The sequence below is a fragment of the Neolamprologus multifasciatus genome, chromosome 22, assembly GCF_963576455.1.
Source record: "Neolamprologus multifasciatus chromosome 22, fNeoMul1.2, whole genome shotgun sequence".
Classification (NCBI taxonomy): domain Eukaryota; kingdom Metazoa; phylum Chordata; class Actinopteri; order Cichliformes; family Cichlidae; genus Neolamprologus; species Neolamprologus multifasciatus.
Window position 1 is genome coordinate 10,918,918 of NC_140459.1, and position 14,187 is coordinate 10,933,104.

The window sequence follows — 14,187 nt, forward strand, 5'->3', positions numbered from 1 at the left end:
AGGACACATCTCACAGCAGACACACACGCACACACACTTTTTTTTTTTTTTAAATTTCATTTTGTGTGTCGGAGAAAGACATCGGGTCTCTGTGTGCACCTCATAAAAATGGATAGCGAGATTACAGAAACGTTTCGTGCGCAAGGACATTTGAGTTTATATATGTGTCGCAATCATCCTCATGCACATGTCCTTCAAGAATATGAATGAGTAGCTGCTGTGAAGTACAATATAAAAAAAAAAGAATGCAAAGCAGTAAATCGCAACAAACACAACAAAGCTGTGATGTTCAACCGATTCCCGTGTACGTTTGCATACAGTGTTCACAGGTTCTATGTCTTATTTACTCCTGAGCGTAATTGTTTAACTGAGTGAGTGAAAATGCACTAAGTGTCTCAGTCCTGGTCAATAATATTGAAGAGCCAGTGAGAAGCTACTGATAATGGTGTAAACAGATGCAGTGCAGTGCAGTGCAGTGCAGTAGGGAAGAGGATTATTACCGCATCCTCTGCGAGGGTCACAGAAGATTTAAGGAATGCTGGATTACTTCGGATTATGGCAACTGCTGTCATAATTCTTTTTATAAAGTTTTTACCTAGGAAGTGTAGGTATTAAAGGACATTTAACTTAATTTAACAACAACAAAAAAACTCAGCAAAAGAGCAAATTTGTTATGTGTCCAGCCATGCGGTGGCTCTCGCCTGGCTTTTATCTCTCCAGTTCGACTACTGCATCAAAACTGAATGAATGTGTAATTATAGAAAACCTAAAAAAGACAAAAATGTGTGTGGTGTTGAAGTTGTCTCTTACAACTGAATTACTACCAAGTATCTCTAGGATGAAAAGAGGAGATCCTGGTGTTTAAGATTTAGGTCATGCAACTAATCCGCTGTTGCTCAGAGGACCGCAAGACTGCTGCTGCTTGTGAAGAGGAGTGTAAATACGAAGAACTTAGAGCTTATGTCCACTTAGCTTTCTCATGAAATACATGAAAGGTCAAAAAAGGAGAGCGAGTTTAAAAACCAGAGCGGTAGGACGACTTGGATGTGTACATCTTGACCCCGTGCGCATTCACAAGTCATGCACGCGTTGTGAGGAGCACACATATGGTCTTCGGTCTCATTATGAATAGCCGTCAACAGGAACAGACCAGGGGGCAAAAAAATTACGTAATATATTACCTCAGAAATGGTGTGTTTGATGTACATGTGTATTTGTGTGGGTGTTTTTTTTTTTCTGCGTGTGTCTCTCTCACACTCATGAGCTCCATCCTGTTCTAATTAAGGCAGGCTGCTCTTTCTATATAATTACTGAGTTTGCCTCATGCCTTCAGCGGATTCTCTTATTATCTTTGTTTGATGCTTCACAATCCAGCTCCATCACATTCACCACCCTGCTATTCCTTCCTATTGCTCTCCTTCCTTCCGTAATTTACTACACGCCATCCTTCTCCTCCCCTTTCTCCCCTTATGCACCTTTATTTCCTTCTCCTATTTACCCCCCACGCGCTCCCTGTGCTGCCAAAGAAGTGTATACTTAATTTCTATCTCACTGATCAGAGCAACACTTCACGAATTCCTCCGAAGAAACTGTTTGCGTTCTCTCTCCTCCTCTACCTTTTTCCTTTTTTTTCTTCCTCTTTGACTTTCTGTTTTATATCGTGTCTCTTTTCAATATTTCCCATCAACATTCTGCTTTTTCTCTCTCCAGCTCTTGTTTCATGCCCCCCTGGGGCAACCATGTGGCAGGGTAAGATGGGGTGAAGCAGGGCGAGGCAGGTTAACAGGCTGAAATCTGCTGGTGAAGCTTGGAGATTTATCCGATGCGTTTATACAGGGCGGTGAGCGAGAAAGTGTGTGTATGTGTGTGTGTGTTTGCGTGCTCAAATTTGGCACTAGTAGCCAATCATATGTTTCCAAAGTCGCTCCCTCTGTTGCACTCATCTTCCGCTCTGTCTGTTGTCACTTCTTGTCATGTCCTTATCAGCCTTCCCTATTTCTTTTTGTCTCAGACAGAAGTCTTATTGTATTCTCTTTCTTTTACTTCTATTTGCGTAGCTTTCCAGTCCTTCGCCAGTGATTTGTAACCACATCCTAACCTTTATGATGGAGCATCTTTCCCACTTTCCATATTCATGTTTTTGACTCATCATTCATTCTCTCATTCATTATCTTACATTTTGTTATCTTTATACTAGCTCTTTTTGGCTAGGTGCCACCCCTGCCCATCTGGTCTCCCCTCGCTATCCTTCTCCATCTTTCTCCTTTCCAGCCACGTCACCCGCTACTGTTAGTCATTTCTCTTCCCCAGCTTTCATTTTAAATAATTCACATTCTCCAGGGAGAAAGACAAATGTGTTCTTTTGAGCCAACCATCTGATGTATTTATTTTGCTGGACACCCATACAACAAGTGGGCAAAGAGCACAAATACACACCCGTCAAACATTCACACACTAATAGAGAGCATTCCCACATAGACATACAGGCATCTATGTGTGTGCTTGTTTACAAAAGTACCATAAAAATGTCCCTTGGATATTGAAAATATGTGCTGGAGGGAGGCCAAGCACTCGCTATTCATTTTTCCCCTGCCTTACTTCACCTAGGGAGAATGAGGAAGGAAGGAATTAAGTTGGGGAGGGGGGCATTATAGATGGAGGTGAAAATGTATTTCGGGGGGGTTGAGGAGGAGGAAGAAAAATTGGGAAGGGAATGCATAGCATTGCAAAAAAAAAAAAAGGAAAAAAAGAGCTGTCACAAATTCCTCGTCGTTTCACTGTTTGTTAGTCACTCTGCGTAAAAGCGGAATGCATAAAATATGAGTTGTAAAAGCTGGGGATGATTTCAGAGACGCACACAATGCTGGTGCAGAGAGATGACGCTAAGAAAAATGACAATGGGAGATGATGTAGACTTGAAAGGGAGATGACAGTGGGAGTAAAGGTGATGAGTTTTAGAGGTTAAAGGCTAAAAAAACAAGTAAAAAAAACCCCAACTTGACCTGTAAGTAAAGGAAAAAAGTGGATGTCAGAGGGAGATAATGGTAAGTTGAAGAGAAAGAAAAAACAAAGCGTGAAAAGGTGAGAACTAGGCAGAGTGAAATTGCAATGTGTTACCTTCATCCTTTTCTCTCTTTCCCCCCTTTTTTTAACAACTTTCAGTCTTCCGCACCAGTCTCATGAATTAAATACAGCCAACATGAATGCATCAAAGTTAGAAAAGGTTGGCATCCAGCTTAATCAGGTTGCTAACTCACCCGACATGACAGCCTCATTTCTCTCGCCCATGACCACTGAGCCGCATCAAATATTCAGTAAAACATGGAACTATCCTGTAAGAGCAGCTCCTGCTTATTAAGTACATGAAAATTTTGGTGTTCATAAGACATAAAAAGACATTAGAACAAAATAAACTGGCAGCTTTATACCCTGGAATACCAGTTTCCTCTTTGCTTTATTACACCTTTCCTCCTCTTTCAGTAATTATTTTCTAGCCACTACAGTATCGCTGAGGTGTGATACAATATTCAGTTGCATAAAATATTGCTCGCCATAAGACTTGAGATTAGTTACACTCATTTTTGGTGATTATAATTAAATCATACGGTATACGTTTAAAATGTAAACCTGACTTAGTAAGAATTTTAAATATCACTGTGGAGAAACCGCGTTACTCAGCAGCAAATAGAATATAAATCAAAGTGAAACAATGGGGGAAGATTAACAGCACAGCCGATAAGCGTAGCACCATTTTTCTCTCCACGGGGAACATATTAAGTTGACTTATGGTTTGAGAAGCATGTTATATTCACTCAGCTATGTTTTGCATGTTTTAACAAATCACCACCCAGTAAAACCAAGTATCTCTAAATTCACTGATTAAAGGCTCCTTTTATGGGAGGCGTCTTGCACTTCCTGAATCGAAAAAAATATGCCTAGTTTTGAAAAATGGCAAGGACATTTCTCCGCTGTGATAATTTCTGGTGCTAATGAAAGCAAGAATACACATTAAAGCTCAATTATATTCTGTCAGACTAAACAGGAAAACTTAAATATAAAAACAACAGAGGCAGGCTCAAGCTAGCGATTTTCTTCCACAGATGCTGGCCCTTTAGGCTCGTGCTATGCCATCCCAGTTGAACCACTCTGGCACATGAAAGGCTTGCTGACGACAAGCTGCATCTTAGATTAAAGATTAATGCTAAGTCTCATTATGTAAGGCTGTGTAATTCCTGGTGTCCTGAAGTGACCCAGCAGAAGAATTTTGGATGTGCTAGATGATTTACGACGCTTGTGTTTGCGTCTAAGAGTTCTTTTTCTTGGGCTCCATAGAAAAAAATCGGGGAAAAAAATCGTTATTTTACAAGAAATGTGCACAGATCCATGCATGTATGCTACCTGGCTGCACACCCCACCTCCTCATAGTAAAATATGAAAAAAATTATAATGTTAATGGAAAGGCAGTGTTCAGAAATGCCCTGCTGTCCCACAGTCTCCTCGTTCCATCCCTATTCAAGCTCCACTAATAACTTTCCATCTGTTCCAAATTGATGTGGGATCAGTGTATAGATCTGTCTGCCCCCACTTAACCTCAGTGAAATGTACTTATTCTGTCAAAACACTTGAAAGATGGCGAACGCACACACACACACACACACGTGTGCTTATTGGAAACAAAGTCTTAAGAGGAAGCCGCTATTATTTTTAGTACTACAGGTCTCATTGAAGTCAGGAGGAGTGAAATGAAAAATAAAATAGTCAAAGTGTGTTGAGAACTGTTAAGTCAAAGGTAACTGGATTTACACAATTAGTGTTAAAGACAGTTTGTCACTCACTCTAGTAGATCTGCGTGTTCTGTCCAGTGGTATGTGGTGATTAATTGGTTATCAGTTACAAGTTGATTTGTATTTTTATTTGTTTTATTTATTCATTTATTTAATGGTTTTGGGCTGGAGCCTGTCAGTGCTGACATATGCCATGACACAAGATGTGAGGCAGGGCTTGTTCAGCACAGGGGTGTATCTCTGTAATGGAGCCCATCGAGTCCATCAATGCTAACACACGGAGATAGACAGCCATTCACACCCACATCTGTGCCCATAGAGTTAATGCATGTCTGTGGGCGGAAACAGGAGCACCAAGAGAAAACCCACATAGAGAAAATGCTAATAATGTGACTGTAATATGTCATCAGCACTTAAAAAGAAAATGTGTTTTTGTTAGTCATTAAAACAAATTGCAAAACATCTGTAAGACTGAAAAGTGAGTTGCCTTTTAACTTAAAGTATGACTAAAAACCTTGATGTACAATTATTTTTAAAATTCAGTTCACTGCATTTTTTAAATAAAAGTAAATCTTCAATAACCTGCACTGCTTAATTATGTTTCAAGGCAAACGTTTACATTGTGAGTTTGTGTATGTGATGAGCTGTGCAGCCATCCCTGTTTGAATCTACCCTGCGTATCTATGTCTGTGTATGCCGGCTGTTGTCTCTGTATTCACAGCTCGACAGAGGGGCCTGCCATGAGGACAGAGTGCCCGCCCCCCCTGGCTCCACAGTGCGCCTGGCGTGCCAGCCTTTGCCAGCTTAGCTCTCCATCCCCCTGCCTTCCTTGTTTTCCTGTCATTCGTCATCACCCTCCCTTTCATGCACCCTCTTGTGCAAACTGATACGCGTTCACACAACTCAACCCACATTCCACTGAAATGGACGGCTTTTCCAGAGACACCTGCGCCACTGCGCTCCGAATATAACACACGTAAATGCACACGCCCACACATATCCACGTGTACATTAAGATTTCTTGGGCACGTGCATTTGCATATCCATGCTCAGACATGGGCTTACTCCCACTCCCTCACAGGCTCATGTGTGTTATTTGTCCGTAACCCACTCCATCTGTTTCTGCCTTCACGCCTAACTAAGGCCTGTTTATCACTCGGCACACTCACTCACGCACGCACACTCTCATTGTTTTGATGTGTAATCATGTGCAGTTCCACAAACACCTGTAGTCCTTATATTAACCAGACAACCCATAATCCTCTCGGATGGACAGGCTCATTACACTCAGATGCTCACACATCACTGAGCAAAAGCCATAAATCTAGACGTACACTTTGGCGAAATCTAATTTTATATTCTGGTAGAGTTATGAGGGATTTTGTCACACTGGCAATAATTGTTTCATGCTCTCTTTACACACATGGACATGCCCCCTGATCATTGCTTTCTCTCCCCGACACACGCACACAAATGCTCACAGTGGGGAACAGTGTGAAGTGATTGGCATCCTGAGTAGAGTGTTATGGGTGACATTTCCACTGTGTAGTGGTATTGAGGTCTCCTGCAGGGCCTCTGGTCCAATTGGCACATTGAGAGATTGAGGGCGTTAGGTGGGTGGAGGTTCCAGAGAGAGAGGGGCTACTGAGGGAGAAAGAGAGAGAGAAAGACACAGGGTTACTACAGCTCCACTGGATCCTAATATCAAGCTTGGGCTCTGTAAATGAGTTAGAAAAAAATGACTTTGGATAAGTTTATACCTGTAGTTTTCCAAAGATAATCAAAATAATAACAAACTGAAGTCTTCCTATCAAGAGGACACTAATCAACAAAAGGGAAATGGTGCTTAACCCTTTAAATCCCGGTAGCACTGCAACCATGTGAGCTAGCGCAATAAATTTTTTTGCATATGAAACTGGAGGAGTTGTATCTTATGCCATCAGCTTGTCCTAAGTCACAGTTTCCTTCCATATATGGCTTTGCAAAAGTTGCATAAAAAGCACTTGCAGCAACAAAAACATAATATTCCAGAAACACGCTTTGCCGATCCGATCAGCTGTTTGTAACACTTCCTACGTCCATCAGTGCGAACTATCGCATGTCTGCCATGTCCTGGCCAAAACCAGAAGTGACGTCATTTTGCGGAAATGTAGTTTTTTACCATCAGGGCCTTATGAGCCTATACTGGTGTTTTTAAAAGTTATGTTTGACTTTATGACTTTCTGTGTCGTTTCTGGGATGCTTAGGACTCATATTGCACTGCTGGAAATAGTTTATTTTGATGCATATGCTGCTTTTTTTTGTAAATTTGCATTATAATATTTATTTTCGTTTTTCCTGCAGTATATAAATATTGGTGTATTTCAAAAATAAAACTATGAAGACACTTAAAAGAAATTTCCTGTGGTGGGAAATAGGGGTGGGTTTTTATAATCGATTTATCGATTAAAATCGATTCTGGCTTGGATAACGTAAAATCGATTCATTAAAATCCTGAATCGATTTTTTAATATAAATTTATTTTGCCCGAAATGCCAGAATCTCTGGTGAAATCTCACAAAATTTCAACAACCACCAAACAGCTAAGACAGTAAATGAGAGCAGGAACATGGATTCTGCACAAAGACTTAAACACACAGCCCAACCGCGGATCAGAATCAGTGAGATGTTGCCTTTCTCACAGTCGGGGCTGAAAGCCGACAGCGCGCTGATTCTGATCTGTCGGCGGTCCGCGCTTTGTGCTCACGCCCTTTATGCGCTGATTCTAAAGCTGTTAGTTTTATCTCTCTCCAAACAATATTGACTGAACCAGCAGCAAAAGAAGATCCAAACTAGGCTTCACATAAACAACGTCATGAATTCACTCTGACTTTTATTGTTTTGCTTAGACCACGATGCACAGCTCTCTCTCGCATGCTCGCTCTCTTGCGTGCTCTCTCTCCCTCTCTCTCTCTGTACTGTTTTCTGCATTATTCGCTTGCTTGTTACGCACAAGTCTACCGTTGTTTACAGCGCTCGTTTTATATACTTCCGAAAATAAAACCTAATTTCTGCCGTTCAATACCGAACAAATTTAAACTTTTTAAAATTATGCAAAATGCAAAACGCTCAGCCTTGTCTCTAATAAAACCGCTGTAACTTCAGAGGTAATGTTCATGTGTTGATTAATGGTTTTCTTTCGTTTTTGATCTACTGCAGAAAATTTTTATAAAATCCCAGAACAGGAAAATCTCCTTCATGTTTTTCTGTTTTATCCTCAGCTACTTTGACACAAAGGCCTCTGCTGTGATGCTCACACCTTTGATAAAGTCCTGGTGTGTCAGCTTCCTTTTTATAGATACAAAAATATGTAAATGTACTGATCTGAATTATATTATTTCTGACTGTCAAAATTTCCCAGATTCAAATCAAAGTGAATCGAATCGAATTAAATCGAATCGAATCGAATTAAATCGAATCGTGGATCGAATCGATTCGGGACCCTGTGAATCGGAATTGAATCGATTCTAGAAATCAGTGACGATACCCAGCCCTAGTGGGAAACTATTTTGTGCAACTCTTTTGTATTTACAATTTTGAGGGATAAGCCTCTTAAATTTCTCTAACTAGAAATATATGTTAAAAAACAAAAACGATTTTAAATTTTTTTGTAGTTTATTGCACTTTTTTGCAATTTATGTAATTACTATGCACTTAATGCATACATATTATTAAAATTTGGGCTATAATGGTTGTATTGATGTATAGCAACTTGAAATGCTCCCAAAAATGGCACTACAGCATGTAAAAATATAATATAAGCTCTGGCGGACTTGGTTCTATGGTAGGTCTTAAAGGGTTAATCACATTTCATTTTTAGCCTAAAGCTATTTGCAACTTGAAATTTATGTTTGATGATAACCACCATAAACAAGCCCTGGTTGATTCTGTACTGAAGCTCAAATATTTTCCCTTATAAACTGTAAACCACAGCTGCCCACAGATATAAACAGAAGCTGATAGATGACACTCTAAAAATGTAAAACTTTTGGGTTGATGGGGTTTACATTTCTATGATGTCCTAGAACCCACGAGGAACAAAGAGGAAAACTGGTCACACAGTCTGAATAGATTAAGTCGAGTCTTTTCAGGAGTGTCTCTAAATCATTGAAGCAAACAAAACTCCATCTCGCTCTCTGCTGTTTCTTTAGCTTTATCTCATGCCATTTGTTCACAGTCATCCCTGTTCTTGCGTGTTACTTTTTTCAACCTTTTTTTTCCTTTTTATCTCCCTTTCCATCAAATAAGAAGGTGAATCTAACAGAGTTTTTTATCATAATTTAATCTTTCTCAGGAAAATGTAAGTTCCTACATTCCTCTGCAGTTATCTTTTTCAACTTTATTCGGTGGTCATTTCATCTAGCTGAAGATGATCTGATTGGGCTGATAGGAATCTTAACATTGTCTGTAAACAGAAAGAAAATTCCACCATTAACCAGCATATATAATGGGAATTATCACTTGTAATCAGTCCCATAGATATGGCCAGCAGGGGCCCTCCTCCATCTCTCAGCAGGCTGAGTAGAAAGTAATCATCCACTGTAATCAGTGATCAACAGAAAGTAACCCAATTATGTAGGAGACACTTAAACCTCTGGTTGTAAAAATTGCGGTAATATAGACAATAGGGCTTTATAACAGGAGGTTCCAGAGGCAACTGTTAATGGTATTATAACCAGTGTTGGGACTAACGCGTTATTAAGTAACGCGTTACAGTAACTACGTTATTATTGTGGTAACGAGCACGGTAACTAGTTATTATGCCAAAATCAGGAACGCGTTAGTCGTTACTGGGATTTAGATAGGGTCGTTACTCGTTACTTCGTGTGGTGGCTATCGCGGAGCTTCCACAGATTCTGTAACATTAGCAAGTGGTGGAGGCAGCAGGTGGAGGAGAGAAAGGGGAGGCAGGAGGAAAAGAGACCCGAGGCGGCCGCCGGTCCAAGTGTGAACTGAACTTCAGGTAAGAAGTTATGACCCGCAGTCTATCTGGGTCAGATATAAACCAAGTTTAGGTGGAGTTTATTTTCGTTATTCTGACTTTTCCATACTGTGTACTAGCTAGCATGACGGAGTTTCTATACAGCTGGGTGGGTGCTATGAAGTTAATCATGTTGAACTTTATTTTGTTCATAAGTTAAGAGTTGCCAACCTTCCCGTCTGGTATTCAGAGAAAATATTACGCGTTTCTTATTGAGGTGAAAAGGAACAGTTTGTCCCGGACTTCAGCTACAATGAAAAAGACACAAAGCTGGAGTTATTCTGTGTCTTTGCTGCACAGCTGCCTCTTCTTCTTTCATTCCCCTCCCTCTCCCGTTTCTACTTCAATCATGAAAACTGATCAATGATCAGCTGATCGGCTCTCTTGTTTGTTTATCGCCCACTTTGCGCCAGAAAGAGGAAACCAGCCGATGTCGCCTTAAACAACAGCAGCAAGTTTAAGCTTGATCAGCTGTTGTTAGAATTTATTTAATATTAATTTCTAGTATCAGCTGATGTTTGCTGGAGCCACAGCTGCAAAAAAAGCTGCTGGTCATGATATCGGTTTGGTTATGTGGTGAGAGGGAAACATGAAGATGAAACCAGGAGATGTCCTTACTGAATCATCAGAGCTGAACAGGTGATGGAGAAACAGGTTTACCTTTTAGGTGACATGAATGAGTTGAAGGGAAGTTATGAACTGTTTCTGAGAGACAGATAACCCCAGGATCCTTTTTTATGTAGCTGACAGCTGGTAACTGTGCAGGTGCGGATCTAGCAAAGTTTTGCCAGGGGGGCCAAGTAGGGCATTAACAGGGAGAGGTGGGCACAAAGAAATAATTTTCTTTCTTATTCTCATTTAAAATGTCTAGCTTTTAAAAAATAATTATCTGAATCTTACAACAAAGGATTGATAGATTGATGCATATATACCATCAAAACAGTATACATCACTGTCACAACAGCGTTTGTTTTCATTCAAAGGCTTTATGAGTTTTCCTATAATGGCGGGCCGGTCTCTAGTTTTAATGCCCGGGCCGATTTTTTGTCCCAGTCCAGCCCTGTATGCAGCTCATCTGCAGTCTGGTGTTACCTACATCTTCCTATTCAGAAGGCAGAATTTCAGAGTTCTGAGTACAATCAAAGCACCACGACTGCAGTTTTTGTGTTGGATGTGAAAGGCGCACATGACGCTGTGATGTAGGCTAGAATCATGGCAGCAGTCAATGATGGTCCAGGCGTGGGATTTCTCTCGTGGAAATATGCACATTATCTTTTCCTTTCTATTGGTAGGTGGCACAGTGCACTTGTGGCAAGTAAGCAAGCTAGAAGACTGGCAAAGTTGTGGAAGCAACACATTAACAAGAGAATGCTGAGTAAAACCAAAGTTACTTTCCCTAGTAACTAGTTACTTTGAAAGTAACGAGTAACTTGAAGTAACTGAGTTACTTTTGATAGAAGTAACTAGTAATGTAACTAAGTTACTATTTTAAAGTAACTTACCCAACACTGATTATAACAAAGTCAAAGTGATTGGGAACAACATCAACTCAGCTGGATCAGCAAGTGCTAATACGTGTATTGAAAAGAGGTCCTCAACTTTCTGCAGACTTTCCAAATGTGGCCTTCAGATTAGCTCAAGAACAGTGCTTCCTGGTTTTACATGGCCAAACAGCTGCAACCAAGCCTTTACAAGTGCAATGTAAAGTGTCAGATGCTGTGGTGTAAAGCAGCGGTCCCCAACCCCCGGGCCTCGGACCGGTACCGGTCCGTGAGTCGTTTGGTACCAGGCCGCGAGAGTTGAGGCTCAGGTGTGAAATGTATGGTTTTCAGGGTTTTTATCAGTTTTCAGCGTTATTTTGTCATCGTTTTTATCTTTAACTCGATTTTCCTGGGTCTTTTCACGTATGATATGAATAAATCTTCTTTTTTTCGGTGCCGGTACTAGTTTTATTTTGTTGTATTTATCCGCGACACCTTAAAGGCCGGTCCGTGAAAATATTGTCGGGCATAAACCGGTCCGTGGTGCAAAAAAGGTTGGGGACCGCTGGTGTAAAGCACGCCACCACTGGACTCTACAGCAGTAGAAGCGTGCTCTCTGGAGTGCTTCTCTGTTTGAAAATCTGATGGACGAGTCTGGGTTTGGTGGTTGCCAGGTAACAGTTTGACTGCCCTGTGCGAAGTTTGGTGGAACTAAGATAATGGTGTGCAATTGTTTTTCAGGATTTCGGCTGAGTTCTTTAGTTCCAGTGAAAGGAAGTCTTAAAGCTTCAGCATACCAAGAACTTTTGGACAATTTGATCCTCCCAACTCTGTGGGAACAGTTTATGGCCCATTCCTTTTTCAACATGACTGCGCACTAGTGCACAAAGCAAGGTCCATAAATACATGGATGAGCGAGTTTGGTGTTAAAGAACTTGACTGACCTGTACAGAGTCATGACCTCAGCCTGGTAGAAACCTTTCGGAGGAATTGGAGTGGAGAGTGTGAGTCAGGACTTCCTGTCCAACATCAGTGTCAGACCTCACAAATGTGCTTCTGGAAGAATAGTTGAAAAAATAAAACACACTCTTAAACCTGTGCAAAGCCTTCCCAGAAGAGTTGAAGCTGTTATAGCTGCAAAGGGTGGCCCAACATCATGTTAAATCCTATGGACTAAGATTGGGATGTCACTCAAGTTGTATGAAAGCAGACAAGCAAATACATTTGGGAATATAGCGTACTTTTGTAAGTGAACTTTTTCAACCCACTAGTGATCTTTTGCTCACCCCATCTACAGTGGGGCAAAAAAGTATTTAGTCAGCCACAGATTGTGCAAGTTCCCCCACTTAAAATGATGTCAGAGGTCAGTAATTTGCACCAGAGGTACACTTCAACTGTGAGAGACAGAATGTGGAAAAAAAATCCATGAATTCACATGGTAGGATTTGTAAAGAATTTATTCGTAAATCAGGGTGGAAAATAAGTATTTGGTCACCTCAAACAAGGAAAATCCCTGGCTCTCACAGACCTGTAACGTCTTCTGTAAGAAGCTTTTCTGTCCCCCACTCGTTACCTGTATGAATGGCACCTGTTTGACCTCATCATCTGTATAAAATACACCTGTCCACAGCCTCAACCAGTCAGACTCCAAACTCCGCCATGGCCAAGACCAAAGAGCTTTCGAAGGACACCAGGAAAAGAATTGTAGACCTGCACCAGACTGGGAAGAGTGAATCTACAATAGGCAAGCAGCTTGGTGTGAAAAAATCAACTGTGGGAGCAATCATCAGAAAATGGAAGACATACAAGACCACTGATAATCTCCCTCGATCTGGGGCTCCACGCAAGATCTCATCCCGTGGGGTCAAAATGATCATGAGAACGGTGAGCAAAGATCCCAGAACCACACGGGGGGACCTGGTGAATGACCTGCAGAGAGCTGGGACCAAAGTAACAAAGGTCACCATCAGTAACACACTACAACGGCAGGGAATCAAATCCCGCAGTGCCAGACGTGTTCCGCTGCTGAAGCCAGTGCATGTCCAGGCCCGTCTGAAGTTTGCCAGAGAGCACATGGATGATACAGCAGAGGATTGGGAGAATGTCATGTGGTCAGATGAAACCAAAGTAGAACTTTTTGGTATAAACTCAACTGGTCGTGTTTGGAGGAAGAAGAATACTGAGTTGCATCCCAAGAACACCATACCTACTGTGAAGCATGGGGGTGGAAACATCATGCTATGGGGCTGTTTTTCTGCCAAGGGGACAGGACGACTGATCCGTGTTAAGGACAGAATGAATGGGGCCAAGTATCGTGAGATTTTGTGCCAAAACCTTCTTCCATCAGTGAGAACTTTGAAGATGAAACGAGGCTGGGTCTTCCAACATGACAATGATCCAAAACACACCGCCCGGGCAACAAAGGAGTGGCTCCGTAAGAAGCATTTGAAAGTCCTGGAGTGGCCTAGCCAGTCTCCAGACCTCAACCCCATAGAAAATCTGTGGCGGGAGTTGAAAGTCCGTGTTGCTCGGCGACAGCCCCAAAACATCACTGCTCTTGAGAAGATCTGCATGGAGGAATGGGCCAAAATACCAGCTACTGTGTGTGCAAACCTGGTAAAGACCTATAGTAAACGTTTGACCTCTGTTATTGCCAACAAAGGTTATGTTACAAAGTATTGAGTTGTATTTTTGTTATTGACCAAATACTTATTTTCCACCCTGATTTACGAATAAATTCTTTACAAATCCTACCATGTGAATTCATGGATTTTTTTTTCACATTCTGTCTCTCACAGTTGAAGTGTACCTCTGGTGCAAATTACTGACCTCTGTCATCATTTTAAGTGGGGGAACTTGCACAATCGGTGGCTGACTAAATACTTTTTTGCCCCACTGTAAG

General features: G+C 41.3%; 1 protein-coding gene and 1 long non-coding RNA gene across 2 annotated transcripts in view; both read left to right on the forward strand.

Annotated features, from left to right (window-relative positions):
* epha10 (EPH receptor A10) overlaps positions 1 to 14,187 on the forward strand; it is a 164,755-nt gene that overhangs the window by 48,657 nt on the left and 101,911 nt on the right. The gene's annotated exons all lie outside the window — the stretch shown is intronic.
* Positions 7,204 to 14,187, forward strand: part of LOC146492976 (uncharacterized) — a 52,275-nt gene continuing 45,291 nt past the window's right edge. The window contains exons 1-2 of the long non-coding RNA XR_014872146.1: positions 7,204 to 9,503; positions 11,328 to 12,581. This is a non-coding gene — a long non-coding RNA (uncharacterized LOC146492976). The remainder of the gene's footprint in view (positions 9,504 to 11,327; positions 12,582 to 14,187) is intronic.